At 32.7% G+C, this 14,917-nt stretch overlaps 1 pseudogene; it reads left to right on the top strand.

Annotated features, from left to right (window-relative positions):
• The first annotated feature begins 6,843 nt into the window (after positions 1-6,843).
• On the top strand, positions 6,844-10,343 carry LOC148203413 (zinc finger BED domain-containing protein RICESLEEPER 2-like; annotated as a pseudogene).
• Positions 10,344-14,917: the final 4,574 nt, after the last annotated feature.

The following is a 14,917-nucleotide window of genomic DNA, read 5'->3' as shown; positions in this document are numbered from 1 at the left end:
TACACCAATTTGCAGTTATATTAAATCTCCATGTATTACTAATATAACTTGTCTTTAAAATAATCTTGGATAAAAATTGCACTTAATTATTAATATTAGTTGATTGTGTACAGATGATTGTCTTGTGGACATCTAGTCATTGGTTATATCAATTTAAACAATTAATCAAAGTGACGAAGTTTGTTGTTTTTCAATTAAGGTTTACATAGTTATTTTTCTGTTTTGAATAGTCCCAGTCTTTACAAGTATATTTTATTTCAATTAGTTTGTTATGTAAATTGTGCAGCTAAGATAATGCTATGTTTACTGCAGTTTTTTCTTTTATCTTGCTGTTGTAATGTGGCTATAAAGCCATACACAAATCATTCTCTCCTTTTGAGCATATATTGTTTGAATTGTGTCTAGTAAGTACTATTAGAGCCCCAACTGGGCTTGTGAGAAAAGGAAGTTGCAGTCCTAAGTTTGACTTGCAAACACCAGAGTTTAAACACTTGGCTTTCATGGAGATGTCAAGGGAGGGGTCATTCTTCCAACCAGCTATTCTGCACTTTGATGGTCACTACGACCTTTGGAATATGCTTATGGAGATCTTCTTAAGGTTGAAAGAATATTGGAGCTTGGTTGAACACAGGGTATGAGGGGCCAGCAGCGGGAGCAACTGTGACAGAGGTGTGCAACTAAAAACCTTGTGAAACTGAAACTGAATTGAATCTTAAGGTGAGGAACTTCCTTTCCAATCAATTGACAAGCATTCTTAAAACTATATTGGAAAAAGACAATGCTAAAGTTTAGGACTTGAAGAAGAAATTTGAAGGGAGTTCTAGGGTGAAGTGTTGAGTTCGTCAAGCTTTGAGATATTTTGAAATTCTGGGAGTGTAGATAGGCGAGAGAGCATTATGAGTATTTTGCTCTAGTCATGGCAGTAGCAAACAAGATGAGGGTGAGTGGAAAACAATTGAAAGATGTTTCCATTCTCGATAGAATCCTTAGAACATAGATGGAAAACTTCAATTAAGTTGTAGTCTAATAAAATAATCTAGGATATGGATGCACTCACAATTGTTGAATTGCAAAGTTCACTCATAGTGCATGAACAAAAGTTTCATTGGAGCAATGGAGAAGAACATGCGATGAAAGTGACTGTGGGTGAGAGAAATGGAGGAAGAGGTCACAGGGTAGAGAAAATTTCAGAGGAAAAGATTGAGAAAGATGCCCTTCTGCTTTTAATAAAGCCACTTGGAATGTTTATCTATATCACCAACTTGGCCATTTTTAGTATGAGTGTCCTACATGGGACAAAGGCAAATTATATCAAGTTTAGCAGAAAAGCATGATTTACTTCTTAGTAGAAAGGTTAGACGCTTTAACCATATAAATGTTTCAAGAATCTTGTTGAGAAGTAGATAGGTATGTAGATCAACTTCCTACACGCTGACGGGATGAATTCCACTCACAAGAGTTTCAGTTTTGTAAACAAAGTGGCATTAAAGAGAACCTTAGCAATGCTTGCACTCCATAATAGGATGGAGTGGTCGAGATAAAGAATGCACAATGGTGAATTTGGTTTGTTTAATGCTTTCAGAAAAGAAGATTCCCAAAACTTTGTGGCCTGAGGCAGCAAATTGGACTTTATATTTCTAAATAGAAGTACCACGGTAGCTATGAAGAATGTTACTCCATAAGAATCATGATCCAGTGTGAAGCCTTTAGTGGACCATTTTCGAGTATTTGAAGATGCATGGCACATGTTCATGTACACTGGATGGTTGGAGGACCAAGCTTGAGAACAAGAGTTTGGGTGTGTGATTTTAGGAATTAGCGAGAACATGTGTTTGGGTGTATGATCCTAAGGTGGTGACTAGTAGAGATGTAATATGAGGAAGATGGGCGATGGGAATGGGATGCAAGCTTTAAAAACAAATATTATTAGATCTTGAATGGGGTGATGCTGAGATTAATATAGAGGAAGAACTTTAGGCAGAAATGGATGAAACACTGAGTCAATTGATGAAGGTAGCAGAGAAGATCAAACTACATGACATGGCAATCCTATGAATACAAAAGAGTTCAGTACAAGAGGAACAATGATCACACAGGTCCGCACTCTGATAAAGGACTTTGTGAGTGCTGAGGGTCTATCCAAGGAGGAATTTGAGCTCAATGTGGCCTAGTTTTTGCAAATCCATTCTGAAATTACTTAAAAGCCGTGAGGAGCTCGAAGTGGAAATTAGCAATGGATGAAATTGATTCCATTGACAAAATCAGACTTGGAGCCCTACTGATTTTTAGCAGGGGCCAAAACCGTTGGAATGGTATTAAAAGATAAATTGAATGAGCTTGGAGAAGTTGACAAGTACAAGACTCGATCAGTGACCAAAGGGTATTCCCAACAAGGAGTACATTTCACTAAAGTATTTACTTAATTGGCTTGAATCAACATTTATCAGTATGATATATTAAATCAACATTTCTCCAATTTGAGCGAGGATATGTATGTGTGGATCAGCCAAAGAGGGAAGTGAGCGTAACTTCAGTGGCTTTTTAATCGTATTGAAACTCGTTTAATTAATGATGGTTTCCAAAAGTGTCCAAATAATCAGACCTCATTCAACAAGATGAGCAATGAAGGTAAAGTGCTAATCCTAAGTATTTATGTGGATGATTTAATTTACACTGGTGATGATGAAGGCAGATGCTAGATTTTAAGAATTCTATAATGAGAGTATTTGACATGACTGAGTTGTGGATGATGAGGTGTTTTCCTTAGCATAGAAGTGCTACAAAAATCTGAATGTATTTTCATTTGTCAAAGAAAATACACCAATGAAGTTTTATGTGACATCAGTTCAACTAGAGATGAAAAAAAACAAATACATATCCGAGGATTTCACGAGTAGGATATATGATGGGTATTAAATAGATATCTTTTGTAACACTGTGATGATACTAAATTAATATTATCTCACTAATTTTGTAAAGTAATATTACCTCACTAATTTTGAAAATATAAGAAATAAGAAATTTAACTATGATGCCACTGGTTTAGAAAACATCTTTATTCACTAAGTCTTAAAAAAAATACACATTTTGTTCAAAATAAGTTTTAAATACTTTTCAATAAAAATCATAAACTTAAACAACACATCATACAAACATGTGTTGTTTTCAATGTAAGGATTTTATACTAATAGGTTTACATAGAGCCACTTGATAAATTATTTTCTTGATTATTATACACTCACAATGTTTCCAATCTTTTGCTCTTTGAGAATTAAACAAATATTATGTTCCTAATTGTAGCTTATGCATCTAGCTTATAGCCATTTGCTCTCCACTAGAGTTAGAACCTCTCAAGTGCTTCTAGAGTTTTACATACAAAGTCTACTATTTATTGCTTCTAGAGTCTTACATACACACATAAACATGTCAACAATCATTCCTTGCCCATATGGAGTTTTTCACTCAATACTAATACACCAACAAAATTTTAAAGAAAATCTCTTAAAAATCAAAGTGTTCTAACCATTTGATGATCCTCAAAGGTATTGTTCATCAATTAAAAATCTTTATAAAATCAAAAGACACAACAAAAGAAACCTTTTTCACCAAATCTCGTTAAGATATAAAACAAATTTACACAAGCTAAAAAAATAATTAAAAAAGTTAAAATAAAAACAGTTAGTTCTTCTTACCTAGATACTCCAAAATTTAATAACTTCTTTTAATCTTCAATTAATGCATATCTCGCAATCAAAGAACATATCAACTCTAACCCAATTTGTAGATAACGTTTAACCTAAAAAATTAGTTTTATTATTACCTACAAGGTTTAAAACACAAAGTTCTATAACAAACTAAAAGTTTAATAACAAATCTCACCTCCTCTCACTTCAAAAAATATATTACAGTTTACATATAGTATGATATATATGTTCATAAAGTTTACATATCATATAATATATAACACATGTTTACATATTATGTATTATATATTATACATTAAAATATTCCATTAAAACATATTATATTATATGTAAATATCATTAAAATATTCTATTATCTCATAAAATTTGTTTAATAATTTTTTAACTGAAATATTATTTACTGTATCATATTTGTTAAAAAATAAAATAAATCTTTTAATTATAATTAATAAATTATTTTATCTTTTACTTACCATATTTAACTTTATTTGTTGTATATTTTTATAATTATTATAATTTTTAAGATTACATATTTTTAAATATTTATGATAATATATAAATATTTAATTATTGGTTTGTTGATGAAATAGATAGGAATATCAGGATGTCTAATTTGTGAATAGTCTTACCAAAAAGAATTTACTTCTCATTAAAAAGTATTATAAATCATATACTAATTCAAATATTACAATAAAATAATTAAGTAAAACAGTTAAAAGAAAATAATTCTATACAATTATACGAGTTCAATTCAAATTCAAAGTACTAATTCAAATATTACAATAAAATAATTAAGTAAAACAGTTAAAAGAAAATAATTCTATACAATTATACGAGTTCAATTCAAATTCAAAGTACTCCAAATATTTTTATCTCCTGGAGCATTTTACTTCTACGAGGGTATCAGTATTCAACCACAAAATTAAAAAGCATATTATAGAATGCACTTTTAACTTTTTTCAAAATTTTTCAAAATGGCAAAGATAATCTTAAGTTAAAGCAACTTTTACCAAAGTAATTTCTTTTTTTACTTTTCCTTCTCTTTTTCTGACTTTTACCCTTTGTTCACTTGAATGGATTTAAGGGAGAGTGATTGTGTGGATTTGAAAGGATTTGAAAATAAATTTTGTTGTTGTTTATTTGAGTGAATCTGAAGATAAGTGAGAGTGAATTTGGAAGCAATGTTTGTGAGAATTAGTGTAGGATTTGATTGATGTGACAGATTAAAAAAATTTGCTTCCAAATCCACTTTCACCTACATTCAAATCTACTCAAATAAATAACAAAAAAAATTATTTTCAAATCCTCTCAAATCCGTTCAATCATTCTTCCCCAAATCTATTTAAGTGAACAGAGCCTTAAAGATGAGTTCTACTAGCTGCTGCACCCTTTCCTTTAATCCTAAAAAACACTTTCTTTCTTCACTCTCATTCTTCTTCTCATTTTCGTATTTTCTTTCTTCTCCGTTTGAAAAAGACCGCTTATGTAAACCACTCATTAAAGACACTTAAAAGGTGATTGTAATTTGACTTAATCATAAATTAGGTTTAAATTTTGAAATATTTGAATCATGCAAAAACATATGAATACATGTGTTGTAATTCATATTTATTCTTCAGTGGCCATTTAGTAATTGAGTTCAATAATAAAAAACCAAAATAAATTCATTTTAGAATATTAAAAAAGTTTTAAATATCCTTTTGTATTGGTTTATACAATGTTAGTCCATTCTTTTAATTCTTTAAAGGGTTAAATATGTTTTTAGTCCCTAAACTATTGGTCGTTTCTGGTTTTCGTCCCTCTTTCAAAGTAAGGTACAATTTGGTCCTCATTCTTTTCGAAACGTTCGTTTTAGTCCTCGGAATTTTGGTTTTAGTCCTCATTTGTTGTTAAATGAGGACCAAATTTTTAAACAATGTTTAGTTTTCGAGGACTAAAACGAACGTTTCGAAAAGAATGAGGATCAAATTGTACCTTACTTTGAAAGAGGGACGAAAACCAGAAACGACCAATAGTTTAGGGACTAAAAACATATTTAACCCTTCTTTAAATGATTAATGATATTATATTGTGTAATTATTATATAACAAAATGAATTCTGAAATTGTAGATGATCAATGTATTAATGATAATTTGAATGATTCTTTGTTACCAACCATAGAAGAGATTGAGAATGAGGGTAAGGATTTTGATAGAGAATGTAAGAGACCTAGGGTAACTACTTCTAAAGTTTGGGATCATTTTACAAAAATTGGTATAAAAGAATGTAAAGAAAAGGTAAAAGACAATGCTTGTGGTGCAGAATATGTTGCTGGTGGTACAAAAATAAGGACATCAACAATGTTGCGCCATTTGTCAAAGTGTACGGTCATAAAAAAATTAAAAGACAATGACGTGAGAAAAATGATAATTAATCATGCTAGAAAATTAAATTATGGGGAAATTGACCAAAAAGTAATAAATGACCTTACTTCAATGGCTACTATTCAACACGGGCTTTCATATAATTGGTTGAATATAAGTAGATTAAAGGATTACTTGTATGTATCTAAATCTAGAAGTACAATTTCCAAGTAGAAATATATTTGTGTCTATTATTTGAAAACAAATTCATGAACACGAAGAGATGGTGAAACCTACAATGTGCAAATCTCATAGCTAAATTTATTTGACATATGATTGTTGGAGTTTTATAAATCAAGAAGGGCTTATTTGTTTGACTATTGATTTTATTGATGCTAGTTGAAGCTTAAATAGTAAGATTATTACCTTTTGTAAAATGGAACCTCCATACTGGTCATGATTTGGCATAATTTTTTTTTGCTTTGTTGCTTGATTAGGGAATATAGAGGATTTTTTTTTATCACATTAGATGTTAGTTCCAATGAGGTGTTGCAAAAAAAAATTGAGTGAGCAATAGAAATTGCAAAATAGTTTGATATGTAATAGTGATTAATTTCATGCAAGGTGTAGTGCCATGTCTTTAATATTATTATGCAAGAGAGATTAAGGGTGGTTTAGGATGCTTTGCATAAGATTAGAGAGAGTATCAAGTATGAGAGGATTGGAGGCAAGAAAAATTACATTGAAAAAATGTGTTATTCAAGTCAGGGGTATTGATATCAAAGTAGGTTTGAGAATGAATGTTATTACTAGATGAAATTCTACCTATCTCATGCTTTAGAGTGCAATTATATATCAACGTGCCTTTAGAAGTTTGTATATTCGTGATAGAAATTATGTTCATTGTCCATCAAAAATGATGAGTGGCAAATGGTTGGAAAAACGTGAGTTCTTGAAGCTATTTTATGTAATGACTAATTTTATTTCAGGTTCTTCTACTTCATGCAAGTTTTGAAAATTGAATGTTTGTTGCGGGAAAATGTAAAAAGTGATGATCCGACAATTAAAGATATGTCATTGAGTATAATGAACAAGTTTAGTAAGTATTGGAATCACTATTGTGACATTCTTGTTATTGGACTATTCTTGATCCACGGGTAAAGTTTGAAGCAATTCGATTTTGTTATTCAAAGATTAACCCTTCTACTTGTGGAGAAAATATTATTGTTTTAAAGGATAACATGTATAAGTTGTTTGAAGAATATGCCAAATTAAATTCAAATACTTCAAGTTCTCAAGCTTCCCCTCCAACACAACTTGTTTCTTTTACGAAGGATTAGTCAGTGATGGATGAATTTGATGTGAGTTTTTAATTCTCAAATTTCCCGTTTAACAAATCATGCTTTATTTTATATTTTTTTATTTCTTACTTATGAATGACATATTAAATTTTTTGCATATTGTCTTAGGAATATGTTGATTATTTGAGTTAACATGTTAATGATACTAGAAGGTCTAAATTGGATCTTTATTTGGATGAAGTGAATCTTGATCCAAAGTTTTTTTATAAGTTGGATGTATTGAGCTATTGAAGGGATCGTCGAGATCATTGTCCAAACTTGTCTATGATGGCTTGCGACGTGCTTAACATTTTAATCACTACTATTGCTAATGAGTCTGCCTTTAGTCTTGTTCTCGTGTGCTAACCAAATATCGTTCTTCCATTCTTCCAAAGATTGTTGAGGCACTCATTTTAACTCAAAATTGATTGCATGGTTTTGAACTGACAGGTAACATTATTGTTAGTACTGTGAAATTAGTTTAATTATTTACTACTCAGTCTTTCAATATTATTAGTTAATTTTTTTTATAGATATAGATAAAGAAGATGCTTCAAGAGATGAAAATGTTACAAATTTATCCATTCAAGACCCTAATATTATAGTTGTGTAAGTGACAACAATGATTTGATGTTAGATAGTAATTTGTATTTTTGTAATTTTAGGATGTATTTGGAGTTTAAGATAATTTTGGATTATATTTGAAATGTATTGAAGTTTACTTAGATTTTAATTAGAATTATGATTTAGTTTTTGGGATTGAAGAAAAAAAATTTGTAATCTTTTTAATTAAGTCAACCCGATTAACCCACCAATATGTGGTAAGCAGGGCAGAGTTTAAATTTTTTGAACTCACTAATAAGTGAGTCAGGTTAGGTTGACACACTAAGTAGCTAACCCATGGTGGGTTGGGCTGGACCGAGTCAGGTGGTCCGTTTTGACAGCTCTACTTGTAAGTTGTGTTTTTTTGTATTATTTTTGTTGCAAATTTTTTTATGTTGTATATGAGCCCATTAAAAAGGTTGAAAGAAGCCATGAGTAGTGTTAACACGGAAAATGATCATATGATATTACAATAATCCTAAGATTTGATGGACGACAAAGAATTGAATTAATGAACATGAAAAGACAGATGCAAGATTATAGGAGATAAAGATGATATTCAATTTTCTCATATTATAAAAACACGAAATATCTGCATAGATAATACAAAAAGATAAAAAGATAGAACATACGACAAAAAAAAATTATAAAAAAATAATGTAAAAGTTTTTAAGTTTAGTGATAATTTCCTTTTCGACGTACATATAGAATGAAAGAGGAAAACATATCAAATTTTGTTTTCTTAGTGACATAAATACTAAAAAATGATGAGTTTGAAGGTTATATATTATTTTGCTTGAAGTGAGTGCATCATGAGCATTTATAAAAATAGTAGAGATAATTACTTAGTGGTAGAAGACTTACATCAACTAGTGATAAGACCAATTTACAGTATATAAGTGAGTGCAAGTTTCACATTGCACTAGTAAAAAAACGCTATTTAAACTCGCACCATAGGCAGCGGTTTAGGCAGAACCGAAGCCTATCAGAAAGCGATGGCATTTTTGTAGTTTAGGCTAACTTTTCTAACTCGGTTCAAGCGTAACCGAGGCATATACAACATATGACCTCGGTTCAAACTCCAACCGATGCCTAACACCCTGAGAAATTCCTGCAAAATTGACTTTTGGCCTGAGAACTTTTTGAATCTTGCTCTACTGCCTCAGTTCACTGAAGACCCGAGGCAATATGTCCTATCCGGCACTAGCACATCTGATTTAAGGAACGTTCCAATGCTTTCTGTTCAAACCATACGACTTCGGTTCTCACAGAGCCGGTGTGAAAAAGGCTTTATGCCTCAGTTTAGAGGAAAACCGAGGCGTATAAGTTGAAGATAATTGCAAAAGTGTCATTTCATATATTTTTTTTCAGATGAGTATAGGCATCGGTTAGGAGATGAAATGAGGCATATATCTGTCTATTGCCTCGGTGATTAGGAAAACCGAGGTAGTATAACTTCTTTATCTGCAATAAGCGTACAATTTTTACCCTACTGTTCCTCTTTCTTCTTCCCCGCAACTGCTGCGTCTTCTTTCTTCTTCACCGTCCCGCCTCCATTGGACTCTACTCTCAGGCGCCTCCATTGTTCGTCGCCTCCATCTCTCTTGCGTGGTGCCTTCGTTTCGCCATCTTCACTCGCCTCCATTTTACTCAGCGTCGCCGTTGCACCACCCCCATGCGCCGACCTCACTGCTCCGCGCCCCGCCACTCCACCCCCGATGCTTCAACCCCGCTGCTCCACGCCTCGCTGCACCGCTGGCCTTGGCGGCTTCCTCCACAACGTTCATCTTTTTCGTGGCTTCGTGGTAAGTTTTATTAAAATTTTGTTTATATGTAATGATGATAGGACAGTGATGGTTTTTACATAATGGTCATGATAAGTTTGTATCGAATTTGTATGGTTTTTACATAATGAGATTAAAGTTGTGGGTTGTGGTTTTTAGTGACGAATGATAGTTGTGTGTATGCACTTTTATAATTTTAGTTTTAATGACAATTTCTATCATTTTTATTTTGTGATGTTTATAATGTTGTGGTGCAAGTTTTCAAACGAGATTGGATTCTTTCATAGATGAATGTTAATATCACTTTTGTTATTCTTAAAAAGTGATGATTGGATGACAAATAAATTCATTATTTAAATTATTAAAACACTAACTAATGTATTGTTTGTTTTTGTCTAGATATTGTATTTTGTGGTGAGGCTTTATACGCAGGCATTCTCGATAGTTGATCGGCTTTCACACTCCCAGGTTCCTATTCTTAATATTTTCCTTTTAATATGAACATGTAATTATTTGTTTGCTTGAATATATTGTTTGTTGTTGTGAATTAGCCTTATTTTCCCATTTGAGATTCAATACAAAAATTATTTACTATCTCTATATTTTTTTGAACAAATGTACTTTTTACAAATGAATAGAGAGGAGATGGTAATAATAATTTACAAGTATTGAATCTTGAATTGTTCGGTTGGACAGTTTAAGATGAGTAATAACTTTTTCATAGTTTATTAATACATATCATTTTTAATATACATGTCTTAAATTTCATGAAATTTTGCAGTTGTGTTTTGTATTGATCTTCGGGTGCATATTTGATTGTGATGTGTAATCACTTTCATTTCGTGTAACCTGAAGACCAATGCGAAATGCTGGCAAAATTTCGTGAAATTTGATGATATGTTGTTTAAAATTGATATGTTTAATAAACTAAAAAAAGTGAATCTTCTTGAATGGGATAGGTCACACCTTGAATACAAACACGATCAAAGTGATCATTCAAGATTATTGAAATTGTGTAAACAATTTTAGTAAATATGCTTACGAATCGAGGGTGGATTAATTTACCACGCATCAGCACTGAGTACAAGTGGTAATGATGAAGTCAAGTTTAGATGTCCCTGTGTGAATTGTTTGAATGAGAGGAAGTTGAACGCAATCGATATTAGGAAACATCTTATCTGTGATGGTTTCATACGAAGTTATACAACATGGATATGGCACGACGAGGCAACAAACTTTCCAACTGTCTGTCGAACTGAAAATGTATATGATTCCACCATGGATATGGAAGATCGACCGGAAGAAGACAACTTAGAGGACATGATCCGCGATGTTGGCGCAAAAGCTTTTGCCCAAGCACATGTGTATGAAACGATGTCCACGGATGCGAAGACTCCTTTGTATGTCGGTTCAATTAAGTTCACACGGTTGTCAGCAGTGTTAAGGCTCATGAATTTAAAGGCGAGCAATGGATGGACTGATAAGAGTTTTACAGAATTGTTGTCGTTGTTGAATGTAATGCTGCCAGATGGAAATACATTACCCACTCGTAATTATGATGCAAAAAAAATTCTTTGTCCGATGGGTATGAAGTATAAACGGATACATGCATGTCCGAATGATTGCATATTGTATAGGAATGAGTATGATGTTTTACAAAGTGTCCAAAATGTGGCTTATCACGATACAAGGCAAAAAACAACTGTGAAAATAGTGGTCACACAGAAAATAATGGTTCTGCTTTGAAAGTAGTTTGGTACCTTCCACTCGTGGCCAGACTTAAGCGTTTGTTCGCGAATCCCTAAGACGCTAAAAATCTAAGATGACATGTAGATGAGAGAACAACTGATGGGCTGCTTCGTCATCCAGCTGATTCAAAGCAATGAAAAAATATTGATCAAGAATTCCCTCAATTTGGTCAAGAGTGTAGAAATCTTAGGTTTGGCTTAGTTACTGATGGAATGAACCATTTTGGTAATTTAAGTACCAATCACAGCTGTTGGCTCGTTATACTTATAATTTACAACTTATCTCCTTGATTGTGCATGAAAAGAAAATACATGATGTTGTTAATGTTGATATCTGGTCCAAAGCAGCCTGGAAATGACATAGATGTTTATCTCAAGCCATTAGTTGAAGATTTGAAGTTGTTGTGGGTTGATGGGGTTGACATATTTGATGCCTTTGCTTTAGAAACTTTCATGATGCATGCCATGTTATTTTACACAATTAATGACTTTCTAGCTTACGGTAATTTGTCGGGGTACAGTGTGAAGGGTCATAAAGCATGTCTATATGTGAAGAAAACACTGCAGCTCAACAACTAAAACACGGAAGGAAGACAATGTATATGTGTCATTGACAATTTTTACAATCTAATCATCCATATCGAAGGTTAAAGAAAACATTCAATGGAGAACAAGAGAAAAACAATGCACCCATTCCACTTACTGGACTTGAAGTTCTTGAAAAATTTAATAGAGTACATCATGTATTTGGGAAAACGTCCAAGAAGTCTTCTGTAACGACCCCTTGGAAGAAGAAATCAATATTATTTGATCTTTCATATCAGTCAAAGTTAGATGTTAGACATTGCATAGATGTCATGCATGTAGAGAAGAATGTTTGTGATAGCTTGATTGACACACTACTAAACATTTAGGGAAAAACAAAAGATGAAGTGAATGCACATTTGGATTTGGTTGACATGAAGATCCGAGAAGAGTTGGCACCAAGAGAGATTGATAAACATACTTATTTGCCCCATGCATGTTACACAAAGTCCAGACAAGAGAAGATAAGTTTTTGTCTTTGTTTAACGAGTATCAAGGTACCACAAGGATACTCTTCAAATATTAAGAGCTTAGTGTCAATGCAGGACTTAAAGTCTGTTGGACTCAAATCTCACGATTGCCACATCTTAATGCAACAATTGTTACCGGTGGCAATTTGTGGAATTTTTCCCAAAAAAGTTAGACAGACCATAACTCAATTGTGCTCATTTTTCTCGTCAATTTGTAGTAAAGTCATCGATCCTACAAAGTTCGATGAACTTCAAAGCGACATTATCATCATCATGTGTCAGCTAGAAATGTTTTTCCCTCCATCCCTTTAAGTCCTTCGTCGCCTGGCCTAGACATTTGGTTGGTGATGTATTTGATCCCCCGGTAAACACTCCTACTATATACTCCTATCTAGTTTTGTTCATTGCACAAGTCTCCTCCCAGCCCTCTTAAACATGTAGTAGATTGGTAAGAACCTCAATGTTTCAACTTTCTTTATTATATAAATGTATGCTAAAGCAATTTTTTTTAATAGTTCCCTTGGAACACATATGATGTTATCTGGAAGATCTACTACTACAGCTAAAAAGCTTGCATGGGTTGCCCTTAAGGTTTGGTATTTAGTCCATACTTTGTTACATTTTGTTCCATTCCAATGATGTTACTTAACATTTTATAATTATGATGATATATTGTAGTGTAATAGACAAACAAGGTCATATGAATGTGGTTACTACGTCATGTTTTGGATGATGACCATTATTCGTGCACATTACACCGGTGGATGGCAAACGATAATATTTAGGTTTGAATTTTATTTTCTCTATAGTTTAAATTTCATATACACTAATTGAAATCATTGTGTTTTATGCAGAGATTCAATATGACTGCTCCAATTCTAGAGAAGTCACTTAAACTCGTGAGGAAAACACTGGCTAAATATGTCATTCAATTATATAATAGTATGTAGTAGATATTAGGATATAATAAGTTCTAAGTTTATGTTTCTAAGTTGTTTTATGCTTATGTACATTATTATTAGTTTAACTTTGTACATTACATTGGATTGATTTATGCTTCTAAAAAGTTGATTTATGATTACATTGAATGTATTTATGTTTTAATACAATTTTCATTCAAAATATACGCTTCTGGATTATTTTGGACTGTTTTGGCTGTAAAATTATGTGCAAGTCTATTTCTGCAGTTGGAAATGTAGCAAAAACAGACCTGATTTTTCAAAAAAAAGTAGGGGAATATGCCTCGGTTGAGACCATAACCGAGGCAGAAAACCCCCCTATGGCCTCGGTTAAGGTCACAATCGAAACAGAAAGGCTGACGGATGAAAAAAAAACAAAAAAAGGACTCTACTGCCTTGGTTAAGTTGTCAACCGAGGCAGTAGAAGGGGACATACTGCCTCAGTTCAGAGGGAACCGAGGCATAAAGTCCTGCAAAAAAAAATTAAACCATCTACTCCTTCAGTTAACGTTGAACCGAGGAAAAATCCTACCCTTTTATGCCTCGGTTTAGAGACTTTTTGTCTCGCCTTAATATGCCTCGGTTCAGGAACCGCTGCCTATTAGCGAAAATAACCGCTGTCGTTTCCCCTGACTGCACTAGTGTTACAAGTTAATTTTGTATGGTTCAGATAGATTTAAAGTTTACTTCTTAACATGATATCATAATCCCGAGTTAAAATTTATCATAGTGAAGTTTGTTGCTTATTGAATTTTTTGTTTCACCCACTATTGGGTCATTGTCGTACCACCCATTAATATTTAGTTTTACGTTCAAGATGTATATGTCTCGACGTGATAGGGTGTGATTGAAGTCCCACACTGACTAGTGATAAGCCCAATTTACAATATATAAGCAGGTGCAAACCTTACTTTACAAGGCATGTAATAAATGGGTGCAAACCTCACTTTAGAAGTCAAGTAAGGTTGAATTAGATTTAAAGTCTTTTTCTTAACATTTAGAAAGAACAATTACCTTGTGTTTGGATGAAAAATTTCAATAATTACAATAAATTAAAATACATAGTTATTTGAATTACTTACAATTGAATTCTCTTTATTTCTTAAATAGTTTGTTAGGATTGAGTAATTGAAATATCTTAAATTTCAATTTTCTTGTTTGGATAAAGCAATTTAATTTCGAATTTAAGACAAACTCAACTCTATCTTGAGCCTGAGTTGAGTTAGCTCGACCTTCGATCTAGGACGACTCGTCTCGACTTTTGATCTGGTCGACTCCCGAAGATTTAAGTTAGGCCCAGCTCGTGTTAGGCGCATGCTAACTTGGCTCAATCTCTAAATTGACTTGACTCGAGCTTTGGTCTAGGATGACTCGTTTTGAC

This window comes from Vigna umbellata, chromosome 2, assembly GCF_029865625.1.
Source record: "Vigna umbellata cultivar VRB3 chromosome 2, Vumbellata_1.0, whole genome shotgun sequence".
Classification (NCBI taxonomy): domain Eukaryota; kingdom Viridiplantae; phylum Streptophyta; class Magnoliopsida; order Fabales; family Fabaceae; genus Vigna; species Vigna umbellata.
The sequence above is the reverse complement of the archived record's forward strand: the minus strand, read 5'-3'. Positions and strand labels throughout refer to the sequence as shown.